This window comes from Balaenoptera physalus (assembly GCF_965194825.1).
Source record: "Balaenoptera physalus genome assembly, chromosome: 7".
NCBI lineage: Eukaryota > Metazoa > Chordata > Mammalia > Artiodactyla > Balaenopteridae > Balaenoptera > Balaenoptera physalus.
This window is the reverse complement of record NC_138886.1, coordinates 59980759-59996262: the sequence shown is the minus strand read 5'-3', so window position 1 is coordinate 59996262 and position 15504 is coordinate 59980759. Positions and strand designations below refer to the sequence as shown.

The 15504-nt window shown below is 34.1% G+C and overlaps 1 protein-coding gene across 3 annotated transcripts in view; it reads left to right on the top strand.

The window, feature by feature from the left end:
• PTPRD (protein tyrosine phosphatase receptor type D) overlaps positions 1-15504 on the top strand; it is a 2148784-nt gene that overhangs the window by 536156 nt on the left and 1597124 nt on the right. For 2 of the 3 annotated variants that reach the window (XM_082470803.1, XM_082470804.1), the window contains exon 3: positions 14610-14681. The gene's annotated coding sequence lies outside the window, so the exon portion shown is untranslated. Of the gene's footprint in view, positions 1-5706; positions 14682-15504 lie in introns of those variants that run through there. The other variant, XM_082470805.1, reaches the window with a different exon arrangement.

Below are 15504 nucleotides of genomic sequence, written 5' to 3'. Positions count from 1 at the left end.
GTAGTAAAATATCCATGGCAACAAAATATCCATGGCATTTAAAATTGAATGACCAATTTTCGTGTATATTTGATCTGCTTATTACCTTTAAAATATTGTAGTTTGGATGTCTGTAGTTGTTTTTCATTGGGTGTGCAAAACAGATTTTTATATGACAGGTGTAGTAGTGTTTTGAGACCCCCACAGTTTTTGTGGTATTTTCATTTTTAAACAAGGTGGGTGTTTGGTTCAACTATCTTGCTTTCACTATAGACATATCCAGAATAACAGCATATACTTGTTCATATTCATTAACTGAGTGGCAGATATTAATTGTTCTCTGAATGTAATCATCCATCATATCTTTTCAGATAAATGGTGCATATTTGATTGAATATATTTTTCTCTGAAATATAGCATTGTGAAGTTGCAAGTAAATAGTATATATATTTAGGTAGACTTTTTCTGAGAAACACTGAAGAACCCTAAGCCAACTTCTGATACACTTTTACATTTCTCATTCTGATTTTCAGCCTGTCATGTATTGATACTTAGGAAAAAAAAAAAATATATATATATATATATAGGGTATTTGAAACAACATTTTATAAGGGTGAAGAGTTTACAATATTGCTTTTAGTTTAAAATGTCCATTTTCCCAAATCCTGAAACAATTTTGAGTGTTGAGGCTGTAATTTAACAGTTCCTCAAGTTTGTCAGTGAAGTATAAGACACTTGTAGAAAAAGGGTTAAAAATCCAAAGATATAATTGTGCTTTAACTAACAAACTTAAAAATGTTTATGGATAACTGAGAAAACAATTACATAAAACAAAATATAATATAAAAATTATCACTAATGTATGTGCTTTACCATATTTATCTAAAATCACTAATGAGGCCATCTAGAGAAGCTATTTATGATGGTTTGTTAGTAATATGTGCAGGCAAATTACTTGATCATTAGCTACAGCCAGCTGCTAGAACATTTTTGTATAATGCATCAAATTAAAGGAAGGCATTTATGTAGCTTAACATATTTCATATTTCATAAATTATCAATATCAATACTAAAAATTCCATTTTCTTGAATTTAGAAAAGGGGAAACATTGATGGCTTTATATTGTTTTAATTTAATATTTTCCACAATACTGATTTGCCATATAATGTTTTATAGAAAATTGCAAATATAAACCTGAGATCTGATAGTTGTGATTCTTAATACAGAATTAACGGAGCTGGTTCCTTTTAGAAATACTTCAGTGAAAATTAATATTTCTTATACAACAGTGCAGACTAGTGGCCATGCCTTACAACATATGTTTGTCTTTTTCTGGGACATGTTACCTGAGGTAGTCATATGTACATATTATGAAATAGTATTAAACAAATTACATATATTTAAATAGTAATTATTATAGCACAATATAGTTTATAGAGCTTAATAGTACATCAGCCAAATTTATTTTATTCATTCCATTTTGCATTCACTCCAAATCGCCTAGAAATTGTTCTGAAAATGATTGGTGAAAAAATATACTCTTAAATTATATCACAGGTAGTGAATTTAAAGAATATCCAGTTATTAAGATTTCTGTGATCTATATTTTGGTTTTAAGCTTACAATATAACTAGTCCTCTATAAGCAAGGGTATTTTTTGTTTAAAATAGTGACAGATTGGTAATCCTGTAGTCATTTTCTTATAGATGCCCACCCACTTGTTCCCAGACTCTCAATTTATATGAAATTCTTCTAATATTTAAACATGATTTCTCTCCTCTCCATTTTAAGTATTTTTCCAATTATTAAAATGTTTTCCCAAATTATGCTTGTTTTTATTAAGAAAAATTCTTAACTGTCTGTAGGGAAATAAAAGGATGACAATTAGGCTAAAGAAAAGTTATAGGTGTTTTCTAAACTGTCTCCTAATAATGTGAATAGAAGAAAAGATGAACAAATTACTTCAAAGACCTCATTTTGATCTCTAAATCTTTTTTTTTTATACGCTTTTTTTTTTTAAGGAATTCCTTTATTTTTTTTTAAACTTATTTATTTATTTTTGGCTGCGTTGGGTCTTCGTTTCTGTGTGAGGGCTTTCTCTAGTTGCGGCAAGCGGGGGCCACTCTTCATCGCAGTGCGCGGGCCTCTCACTATCGCGGCCTCTCTTGTTGCGGATCACAGGCTCCAGACACTCAGGCTCGGTAGTTGTGGCTCACGGGCCTAGTTGCTCCGCGGCATGTGGGATCCTCCCAGACCAGGGCTCAAACCTGTGTCCCCTGCATTGGCAGGCAGATTCTCAACCACTGTGCCACCAGGGAAGCCCCTGATCTCTAAATCTTGAATAAATTTTCTTTCCCAAAATATGTCATCAGACCTTCCTGTATCCACCATCTGGAATGACGGAGAGAGAGAGGAGTTGTCACACTGGGACATATAGGAGATTTTGGAACCATTATTATTAGTTGATTATTAATGAAATGACTCATAGACTAGCAGCAAAAGGGAGGTTGAATGTTGAATGGCCCCAGATAATCAGAATAGTGGATGATAATCCTGTGATCATTTAAAATTGTGTCTATTTCCATGATGGTACAAAGTCTGCCCTATAACTTCTGAAAGGTTTGCCCTGGTCCCAGCTCTATTACTTACCAGCTCTGCAAACTTGAGAAAATTTGCCAGTCTCCCTGAGCTTCAACTTCCAAATCTATACATTGAGTATAATATTAATAATCTAACAGGGAGATGGCCAAATGAGATAATCTTTGTGAACACTGAGAAATGTAAAATGAGAGCAAATTATTTGATTAGTCCAATAGCTAGACTTTCATTCTACATTTGTGGCTATTTTGTTTGTATATTTGTTCATACAACAGTGATTTTAACTTCAAGCTTAAGTCTCATTTTATGTGGAAAGATTGTAAGTATCAACCAAGTCTGATTCCATTTTTACTTCTGAAAACATCTTCCCCTGGATGTAGAGCCTTAGATCAAAGGCTTAAGTGTTATACCTTTTTTTGTTTTGTTTTGTTTTGTTTTTACATATGAAGAAAAGTTTAGTAGCATAATTGATATCTTTTAAAATTTGATGATAATCTGTTATGTCTTCTATATTATTCCATCACAAAGAATTATTCTAAGGAAAAACTCTTAGATACTATTCTCTTATTCCTATTAAAACACACAAACACAATTTTAGGGAGACTGACTATTCTATCGTGGCATGGTTCTGATGCATTGCAAGTGTGTTCAACGGTAGATGGCAGGGTGTCAAACAAGAAACAAGGTTCCCTATTTACCTTCCATGACTTTACTCAGACTGACCTCTGCTCTTTCATGTTAAGAACTCTATGCAGGGAAGATATGTGCTTAAATATTTGTTGCAAATTCTGAAATTGTGTCCCTGTGTCACAAAACATAAAAAATAACCAGTAAATTAAAATGGGAGAGTTCATTTAAATCACAGTTGTCAACAGTTTATGATCAAAATATCTGTTTTGGAATTGTAATTTATTCACTCATTTGGATATTTACCCTGCTAAAGACGAATCAGCCTTTGGAATTTTGCAGATGAGTGTGGGCAGATCCTACTTTTTTTACCTTGAATGTTGCCTCAGAAACATTACATTTTGTCCTGTCTCTTTCTGTCATGTTGATCTTCAGGTGAGAACCACCTTTTCACCTTTTTTTCTTTTCATCCTAAACCACTTTGAATTGCAGATCTAAGCTATGACACATCTCAGAAAAATGCACACATGCACTTCACCTAAAATTTTATAGACTTTTTAGAAGGAGCATAGGAACCCCTAAGTTAACTATGCATCCCACAGAAGTTCATTGAGAGGAGTTAAAATCCCAGTCCCGGTTGGGGATTGCCAACTAAATGTTTTCTGCAATGATTTCCATGGATAAATGAGCACATTGAAAGATAATTTTGTGATTGGAATATCAAAATTGCTTTCTTCCCCAAACATAATTGTGATCTCTAAGTAGAGCAAAGGATATGCTATCTTTCAAACCGAAATGGTGTGAATCACTTTGGTGGTGTGAATAGCATCCATTAGTTTTACGTATACATGACAGGTTATTATGCAGAAATAATCTGATGTCCAACCCTAACCAAGAGGCAGTAGCAAAATTCATATTTTCTTTAATCCCCACCCAGAAAATATTTAATTTTGTACAGCCTTGTGTTTTTAGAGCTCTATGATACCTTAGAAGTGATCTGTCTCTCCTGCCCTCTTTTGTATAAATGAGAAACTAACTGAAATCCATAAAAATTCAATAAATGGCCGCATTTGATACGTGCCAAAAGTGAGATTAGAATTTAAGTATTCTCAGTTTAAACTGTGCTTTTTCTTTCTAGGCTCTTAGATTAAACTCTTCAAGTGTTCACATTCTGGGGAATTGACAAGTTTTTTTCAGAAATACATTCATATTAGGTAAACCAATGAAGTCTTGAAAATTTTATGTTTTCTGTTTGCAACAAACGTTCTCAAGTTTTTAAAAAGTTCTGGGTGGTAGCTGTCATTTAGATTTAGTTGAATGAGACTGGGTAGAGAGAGGAACAGTATATTTCAGGGTTGGGGCCAAACTAAGCATACCCAGACAGCCCTCCACCTTCCTGTTCTGGAATTCTCCCTCATTTGAGTTGTGCTCTACTGCTTCTCAGTTCTCTGTATTTTACCTTCCTCAAGCAGCACCATCTCTGTCAGTTCCTTCATGGAGACGAACGTGTTCTTAGTCCCGCTAATAGCCATCTTGTTACCTTTCCTAAGGGTAAGTGCGTCTTAATAAGAATGCCAGCGGAAAGCAGCAGGTAAAAGTGCTGAGGTCAGAATTCTACCCCAGAGCCGGAATAGCAACTTTCTGGGTTCTTAGGAAACAGTCTAGATAAATAGCTTTCTTTTCAATAGCTCTATTGGGCTACCTTTAACTAAGTTGGCCATCTATGGTGTTTTAATAGGTTACATTTAATAGATTAATCTTTCAGGATTGATCTCTGAGTCTTCTATCTCCCCATGCCTCTTTATGCTGATGCCTCAGAATGCACAATAGCAGGGCCAGAAATGGAATAAACTTTAAATTACACGTAGAGAACGACACTTGTGGCAGCTGAGCAGGTGAAAAGGGGGTTAAATTCACTCTTATCTTTTACATGCCTACAGGGCCTTATTTGCTGGTGTTTAAATCTCTGGGAAATGGCAGTCAGAAGTTTAAGCATTTTGCTACCTCTGCTACTGCATTCCCACGGGGGCAGTGCCCTATTTCTTACCATTATTCATTGTCGTTCTGCCTCTAAATAGCAATACTTCTGAGGATGATTGTGCAGTACTGCGGGTGCTGCTTTACTTGAGCTAGAATGACGTTCCAGAAATGCTGTCACTGAGGATGTGCTTCTAAGAAGGATGTTACTTTGCCATGAGCGGATGACATCATACATTATATTTAGGATTCACAGGGAAGGCAACTGCTAATGGGTGACAGCCTGGATCTAAACTTTATGTTTGGACCTCCCTGGTGGCGCAGTGGTTAAGAATCTGCCTGCCAATGCAGGGGGAAGATCCCACATGCCGCGGAGCAACTAAGTCCATGTGCCACAACTACTGAGCCTGCGTGCCACAACTACTGAAGCCCACACGCCTAAAGCCCGTGCTCTGCAACAAGAGAAGCCACTGCAATGAGAAGCCTGCGCACCACAACGAAGGGTAGCCCCCGCTCGCCACAACTAGAGAAAGCCTGTGTGCAGCAATGAAGACCCGAAGCAGCCAAAAATAAATAAGTTTATAAAAATAAATAAACTTTATGTTTTATTTAAGTTATGTTAGCTTTAAGAAACAACAACTTTTCTTTTCCTTAGGTAATAAAATTTCTTAAAATGCTTAATCGTTTCATGCATTTGATCGTGCAAACAAAAGTTATAATGTTTGGTAAGATTAAACCAATTAGCAGCCTTCTCATATCTGCGGTACCCAGATTGCTGAGATTTTTAAAGCTAGGTTTATTGCTCATAGTAAATACTTTAGTGAGTCTTATAGAGGCTCAAATATAATAAGGCAATTGGGAATGGTTCTGCTCCTTCCCCATGCCTCAATTTTAGGTAGCGTTAAATAACGGGCTTGAAATAGTTGATCCCAAATATAATATACTTATTTTCATGGGCCTATTTTATTTTAGGCCCCTAAAAAGTGATTTAGTGACGGACTGAGAAAACTATTTTCTATAGTTAAGATCTAGATATCTGGTTCTTTTAAGTTTGACTTTGCCAGAATTCAATTCCATTGAATTTCACATTTCTACTTACTTTGTTTCTAGCACATTTAAAATTAAAACTGGAAACTCTTCAGTGATATAGTCTCAGTCTTTCACATAATTTCAAACTGTCTCAAGATACAACTATATATTTCTCAAACCAAATTTTTGTGTGTGTGTGGGCATGAAAAATTAAAATATCATTTACAATTGTTACTTTTAAAAGTTATTTTCTTTCACTAGTGGCATAATGTGTTTTTGTGAGTTGTTTAAATATATTTTTTCTTCTAGAGAAAGCATGTGCTTTTTAATGAAAATACTATATATTTTTACATTCTTATTTTTCAAAAACATTGAAATGCATTTACTTTAAGAACATGAAAAACAGTTTAAACGTATCACTCTCTTCAAAACAACAAATAGAAAGAGTGAAAGAAAAACAATCTCACCCACATTACAGTAAATTTGGTTAGCGAGAAGGTGGAGCTTACAGTAATAGCTTTTAAGCAGCTTATCTAATTTTAAAATAGGGCATATTGCACTTCATGTGAAACTGAGAGGGAAGAATACATTTCAATTTGTTTAAATGGCCTTAACAGTGAGGTTTATCAGTGCTCAATTTAATTTTGCATTTAATACCTTTTTGCTAAATTCTTTCTCCCATTTTTTTTTTTTTCTTTATCTGATTATTTTAAAATCTCATTTTTTAAAGAACCTTTCCTTGCTAGGGAAGAAAATGTTTAATCCATCCACTGATTCGGAGAGAAATTAACTATGTAAGCCCATAAACACCGGAGCACAAACCAATTTGTAGCCTCTTGTTACTAAGTAGTTTATTGCTGGTTCTCCCAACAGCCCTGGGCAGACTGCTAAATTGAGAAGATCACTAATGCTGATTTGGGAGAAACAAGGACGCATAAGCAGTGGTTGCATCCCACATTCAGGATAGTGGCAATTAGGTTGTAGTGATGTGTCTGCCTGTGTAATTGGAATTCTAGTGCCGGCTTGGGCAGAAACACATCTGCTCCGAGGACGCCCTATTAGATGTATCTAAAGTGTTTTGACCAATTGTCGAAAGTGCTCTATGGCTATTTATTCAAAGCTACATCCTGCTTGCATAAGAACTGTGTGAGTGTTCTTAATTCAATGACATCAGACTTTAAACAAAACGGAAATACTTTTGAGTTCTCTGGTCAGGAATATTACATCAGTGCATTCATTTTTATTGATCCTTTAAACCAAAAATGCTTGCTCATCTCACTGCTTCCTCTAGTTTGAGCTTGTTTTTCTGAGTATAGTTTTACCAAATGCTGAGGTTGCTGCTGTCATTCACTTTTTCTATTCCAATTATAGCCTCACTTTGAAATAAAGCCATTTGTTATTGAAAACAATGTGCATGCCTTTGTGATTCTGATTAAGTACACATTAACTGAAAGCAATTTAGGGGAGTGGCATTAAAGCTTCTGGGTTGTTTTTCTTGGAAATTAAAATAATTCAAATTGTGAGGCTCAAATTGTAAATCACAAATATCTTACAGTCTTTGTTCTCCAAGCCAGTATAATGTTGTTTGTTGATTGTTCACATTTTGTCCTTTCTAATCATTCACATGATGTCACCAAAGCAATTTTATCTAACTTGAAAGATCTGCCCAAATTGGAAGAGTAGAGCAGAAAAAGATCTTAGAATTCATCTACTAACCCCTACTCCCTATGTTCTTTTCCCCAGATAAGAAAAGAGTCATAGAAGGTTAGTGACTTTCTTTAGGACACATGTGTTTTTTATGTGAGGAGAATTTCTTTCAGGTGGAAATTGAAATAAAATATTCTTAAATTCACATAGTAATCTGGCTTACTTGAGTAACTCTTCACAATTTTTAATGCAACTTCTATTTCATTACTGTATAAACATATACAGATACTAGAGACTAGTAAACTTTAAATTTTGGGAGGCAAAACTCATACAGACACTTCCTTTTCATAACTTTATTTTGGCATGTCATGAACATAACTGCCTGTGGGGACATCGACAATTTGCATGCCTTGGACTGTCCATGAGAGAAAAGTCATGGTCTTTGCATTATTTTATATATGCAAATGAGAACTTTAAGTTGTCGAAGTACAAATAGAATGGTGACTTTTATTTCATAATTTTTATAGACTTTCAGTTTTTTGACAATTCAATCATATTTTTGATGGTTAGAAATTCTATCCTTTATCTTAGGAAATTGTGCTGTGGGAGATGGAAAGAGTTCTGTGCCCACCAAATCTGTGCATGTGCCTTTTTTATATGACCAGTTGAAAATGAAGGTGGTATTTAGGTCAACTTTTTTCATAGTCATATATCTTTTTTCCAGGTTACATAGACTGATCTTAAACAACAGCAGAATAAAGTGTTTGGAATCAAGACCAGAGATTAAAGTTTATTGTCAGTATAGAGGCTGGTAAAAAGAGCCATAATTATTCAAATAATCAAGATGAGAAGTGAAGATCTAAACTAAAGTTGGAGCCATAGAAATGGAGAGGAGGAAATGGATACAATAAGTACTTTGTACCCATAATCTAAAAACTGAGTGATGACAGCTTTCTGAGATGAATAAAAGTGAAATCTTAATTGATCCCAGAGAGTCTGACTTGTGCAAGTGGGCAAATATCTTTCAATGTGTAGTGGTTAATTGTGTAGGCAATCTGTTTGGATCCCATATCCAATACTTATTAGCTGTATGAATTGAAGTGGGTAACATGACCTTTTTGTGCATCTGTTTCTTCATCTTCAAAATGGTGATAATATTAATATCTCCCTTATGAGGTTGTAGAGAGCTTGCATAAGATATTGCAAGTGTCAGGTGCAGAGTAAATGTGGAATAAATGTTATCTATTATTATTGTTCACAGAGATAGAGATTGCAAGAGCAGATTAATAGATGAAAGGTGATTGAACATTTTCATAAGTTGAATTGGGAACATCTTTGGGGCATTCAGGTATAAATGTCCAATAGTTTGATATATGGGTTTGAGGGCTATACATGTGGAATTTATTAGTAATAGGTTATTTTTGAAACCATGGCTTTGTATGAAGGTATGTAATGAGAAGGGCAAAGTGTCAAAGATGAAGTGCTGAGAAAAAAATATCATATGATACACATGAACAACTAATTAAGAAGGAATAACCAGAGTGATAGGAAGAAAACTATAGGGAAGCAGTGTCATGGGATTTAGGAGAGAAGTTTTAAGATGGTAACAGTAGTCAGCAGAGCCAAATGTTAAATAAGACAGGTAAAATAACTGAAGTCTATATTGGAATTGTCAATATGGAGGTCATTGGCAACTCCAGATGTAGCAATGTCAGTGCCTGAATCTCTGAGAAAGTGCATAGGCCGTGAAGAGAAGGTTTGAAAATAGAGTTAGTGAAGGCAAACCACTTTTTTGAGAGGGTGTGAGTGAGAAGAGGAGAATGGAGAAAAATAAAAGCTATCTAGAATGCAAAGCTTAGAAGGGTTTTGTTTGCTTTATTTTCCTTTTTCTTTTAAAGTAAGATATTTGAGCTGTCTTTCAAGTTCCCTTCAGTGGAATCATTTTCTGGATACTACAATTGCAGTGTAACAAAACAAAATAGCCTTTTGTATTTAAGATAAGTGACACACTTTCCAATAAGATGAAGACTGTGGCCCTCTCAAATATTAGTGGTCTGTTCCCACAGGAAACTTATCTTGATTAAACCATTCACTAAGTGTAAAGTGAATGAATTTGTTTCGTATTTCAAAAAAATATTTGTGCAGTTTGTGGAAACCTGATCAAATTTCTTAAACATATATAAGTGATCTTCTGCTGCTATTTGATATCTAAATGGTTGACTCACATTATGTGGTGGGCTGTCATATGATATGACCCTTAAATGCTAAAAAAATTGGTGTTCAGTAAGCCAAAGGGCCTTAGAATGCTTAGCCAGACCTATATTTCAGAAACATCAGGGAATTAAGCGTGGTAGGTAACACTTTAGTCACAATCTAGCTGTCAACAGGCTACCATTGGTGTGTCTCAGATGTCATGGTGAAAGCGATACACACAGGCCTTAGAAAGCAGAGATGCCACTAATGTATGCACTCTGTCCTCTCTAACTTGCTCTGGTTCTTATCAAAAGTGTTAGTAAAATAGTATGAGTTTTTGAAATACCTAATATTGGATTTATTTGAAAGATATGCAATGTTAGTGGCAGGGGGGTGTGCTGCCAGCTGCCAATTATGAATACCTAAGAATGAACCTTATTTTGGACCTACAGGCCAGCAGGAATCTGCAATGATCCTTGATGAAGCATAATACATCCCATGATTTAGATGGGTACATATATTCTCCTATCTTTTAAACACAAACAGATGAGGATATAGGCTTTCTGGTTCTTGGACAATGCTCTATAATTAATCATCAGAAGCATGCTGTCTTGCTGCTTTTTACTCACTTATCTTTTTCCAGCCCATTTTTTGACAAAATAAACCGTTATTATTAATAAAGAAGCCATTAATTAGGAGTTTCATTAATAAGGAACTCAAGTTGTCAGAGCTGGGCAGTATAAAATTTGGAATGGAGGAAATGGACTGTCAGGTTGGTCTAGAGGTTTCCATTAGCAGGGTAGTGAGACAGCAGGAGGGCAGAGGTGATAAAGGTTTGGTTAGAGGGTATCTGAGGAGGTTAACCTGGGATCAACCTGGATAGGGAAGTAAGACGAGTGAGGAGGCTGAGATAGACTGGGAGAAGAGTCAAAGGCAGGGACATGTATTTATGATTTAGATGAAGGAGTAGAGATTGAATAACAGGAGGTTATTGTAAGAGAGATCGAATTTCAGTGAGATACAGAGTTAGTTTTAGCTTTGTGCATTGAGACCAATTGCTTGCATGATTATATTTTATGACCTTTTTATGAAAGCATTATACTATATGTGTCTTCATCATATGTATCTTTTATCAGGTAATGCATGTGAATTAACCATCTGTTCACAGAAATCCTTTATTACAAGAGGCTAAAGAACTTTCAGAATAAGTGCACATACTTTTTAATATTTTCACTTATTTTCTGTATTGTATATCTTTATAACCCTCAGAAATTCCCTCTTTTATATAATTTATTTCACTATAAGCAGAAGGTGTACTTTATAAATTTTCCCTTTTCCCTATTAATATGTGTCTCCTTAACTGTTGGTGTTTGTTACCTAATCATAGTCACTTTTAGTGTTCTAAGAATTAAAATCAGTGACCATGCGATAAGATTTAATTTGTAACATTGATGTTCATCAAATTTTTAAAAATAACTAGTGTGTATGAAGATTAGTGATGAACTTCTAAATTTATAATGGCAGACCTTATGTAACAATAAGTAAGGGGCTTAAACATAGATAGCATTTAAAAAGAAACACACTTGTTCTTGTCTGTGTGTGCGGGTAGTGTATAAGAGTCTTTATTCACTTTTTCTGTGAAAGCCAAAAGCAAAATATGAAGTGCCAGAAAATGATAACAATGCAACACAAAAGAAATAAAACAAAAAGAAATAACAGGAAACCCAGCTTCAAAGAGCAGAGGAAAAACTCAAGTTCTTTTTTTTTAATTTTTATTTTATTTTACTTATTTATTTTTAAACATTTTTGGCCACACCAGGAAGCATGTGGATCATAGTTCCTCGACCAGAGATTGAACCCGTGCCCCCTGCATTGGAAGCTCAGAGTCTTAACTACTGGACCACCAGGGAAGTCCCTGAAAGTTCTTCTAAGAACAACTTGAGTAAAACTGAGCAATGATTCAATGTGCTTGAGACTCATTCTTCCTAAATTTTAAAAGGGGAGAATGCTATTGACGATAACTAATCTCAAAGTTAAGTGCATACTATAAATCTCAAAAAAAATGTTTTTTGTTAAGACTTATAATAACTTGTGAAATCAGCTCCTGGAAAGAAAGGGTAGCATTATTCCTGTGAATAAGTTTTGAATACCACAATCTTTAAATATTGCTTTAGTCTCTGAAACATGCACAGTTTAGGGAAAAGGGTTGGTTTAGGGAAATGTGAAATCCATAGCACTAAAAGCTCAAAATTATACTGTTTTTACAGATGCTGTATTTGTTAATGGTAAGATGTTCAAAAGCAGAGAGGTAAAGGCCAAATTTAAAAGCTATTTTATATCTTACCTAAAATTAAATTCTACAATTTAAATTATAATGTAACATAAAAGATGTTTGATAATATGCCCATGTAAATATCTAAAAATAAATTTTATTTTTCGTTTTAAACTCCCATATATAATCCTATAACTAGATAATGGTTTTATAACATGTCGTCTTGTTTACATGAAAATACTGGTTCTAAGACTGCCTTGGGTATATTGGGGAAGGGGTGTGAAGGGTAGAATCCTTTAGGAATTGCTCCTGGCTTTAAAAAAAATGTCAGTTCCACATTTTGACGATATGTAAAATATCTTTCTTATTCTTTCCTTCTAGCATTCCCTTCCCCTTTATCTAGCATATGTGACTTGTAGACACAGGTAGCATATTATTGTAGTTAGAATGAAAGGCTCTGAGTCAGACTGCCTGCGTTTAAATTCCAGCTCTACCATTTACTGACTAGGAGGCTTTGAGGAAGTAACTGAAAGTCTCTTTATTTCAGGTTTCTCATCTGAAAAGTAGAGAAATCAACAAATTCTACCTCATTAGTTTGCATTTAATCATGCTAAAAAAAAAAGATCAACATAATATACAAAAAGCATTTGGGACATAGTAACTACTCATACATGTTATTTGTTATTTTGCTTAGGTTCTGCAGAACCTGTTCTTTGTAAGTTCAGCAGAAGGTTATAGAAATACCTTGTTAGATTTTAACATTATTCACTAAAGGCATGTAGAAGAAATTAGTTTCAATGTAGTATTCTATTAGTCCTGAGTGAGAACTGTTTGCCAAATTAGACAGAAATAGCAGTTCCTTCCTTTCAAAACCAAAAGCCATTTCTTGGTCAGTCAAAGGAGATTTTGACATGGATCATTTTAGACGTAGTGTATAGTACCAAGACTTTGCAGTTAACTAAGTAATCTATATCTATCTACCTAGCTATACACAAATATACATATATTTGTATAAATATAATATTTTCTCTACTACGTAGTCAGAAATCTACTGGATTCTGAATTTCTGAATACACACACAATCAATAGAACATGATTGCTGTTCCAATGAACTAAAAATGTGGTTGAAAAAAGGAGGTACATATATGAAAAATACATGATGGAGTATGTGTTAATATTAGAACAAGCCTATGAATGCAAAAAAGATTATGGCTTCATAGATTAGGTGAGTTCAGAGTTTGGTTTAGAAAGAATGAATAACGTTTGAACAGCTAGCAAGGGAACATTTTAGGAAGAGAGAAACATACAAAGCCTGGCTGTGTGTGGGAGGAGACATTTGGATCAGACATGGGGAATCATGATGAACCCTAAATGCTCAGCTCTTTGTGTTTAGTAAATGGTAGAAATTTTGCCATTTGTGATTTCTTTTTGGAACTCAGGAGCACATGACCCACCAATCATTAAACAGTTGGTGGGACCACCTGATCTTTGTCACCCAGTTCAATTTTCTGCTGTTAAATGTGTGATTTTAAGTGAAATATTTAATTGTCTATAGTTTTTCTTTGAGCTGTGCGTCTGGTGACTATTCATCAATTGGCTTGCATATTCTCTATCCTGATTCATTTAAGGTTTTTGATGTATATGGTTTATTATAGTTATGGCCTCACTATTTTATGTTTAGTACTGTGCTGTTAATTTGAAAATTGTTGATGATCCTAGAGTACACCAGTCACTTGGATGTGGGATAAGAGTTCTATAGATAATAAGCATGATTTGATAAACAATGCTTTCTGAATCTATAAGAAAACATATGTGAATAATGAGTAGTATAACATTAAAAAATTGTTAGTGGTTCATTTTCTTATGCAACACGGAAAAACAAAAACAGATGTAAAGATCTTATATATAAAATATATTATGTTTTCAGTAACTTCTCATTTAAGACAAGAAAATGTGTTTGTGGTTAATCAGTGAATAATTTCTTATAGCATGAACTTTTATATCAGAAAAATTTAAGGATTATATTTGTTCTTTAAATGTTTTATTTAAATGGATTTTCTTTAAATTATTCTTTAAATGGATTATAATCGTTTCCATCAAGGAAATAATATAAACACCCTTTTGATGGTATTTTTTCAAATCATTAGTCAATTTCATTACTCTATAAAGTGTCAATTATTATTATTCTCCTTTTTCCTCGCATCAACTGACTTAAATTTAGCATCATATAACTGCCAAAAAATGTAAATTCAGAATGTGTTTCCCATTTTTTTTTTTTCCTTCCAGGGAAATCTTGAGGAGTTTGACACTTTTCATCCTCCAGCCATTAATCATCTTGTGGGGGAAGGCTATATGTTGGTAAGCCTCACTCATTCTAATTGCTCTTTTTAAAGTTTAGTTTAATAAAGCTTGTGACTTGATGATAATATAGAATGAGCAGGATTAAAGACATGTCAACATCATTGCTTGCCTAATTAGAGAATGACCTTTTTTCAAACAAAATTTATAACATTGGGATTTCATTTTTGTTTTTAATTAATCTAGTAATAGGAGTACTATTAAGCCTGTAGATGTAAAGTTAAAATTATGTGGAGAATGGAAACTAGTAAATTTTTTAAGTCTAAAATTGTGGTGGCATTGCTTATAGGTAATTCTTAAGATATTTTATTCGTTGACACTGTGGCCCACAGCAGTAGTTGAATGAGCATGCATGATGAGGTCTGAGGCTGCAGTCAAATAAAAGCTAATAAATTCTGTCAGTTTAGATAATACATGATAGTCATTTTGCATATTGAAATTCAATTTTAAAGTAAAATAGTTCTTATGTACTACTATGCCATAAAACCAAATACAAGTCTTTTTGCTTCAGTTTAGTTTTTCCTGTTATCTGTAAATAGCATTAACATATTCTGGCATCATGTTTCTGAACAACCCTCTCCTCAACCATCCAATTAACTCTCTTTCACTCACACACACACTCACAAGCACACATACATTCACTTGTTTTTTAAAATATCATGTGTTACATTAACCATGAATTAATTTCAATTTTCCCAGTTCTTCTAAACCGCAGTTTTGGAGGCACATTTCATCCCTCATCCTTTAGAGCTATCTCCAGATGTTTTTGGTGAAACATTCCATCAGTTAAAAATGTTAAATATGTACTCAAATATATGTACAG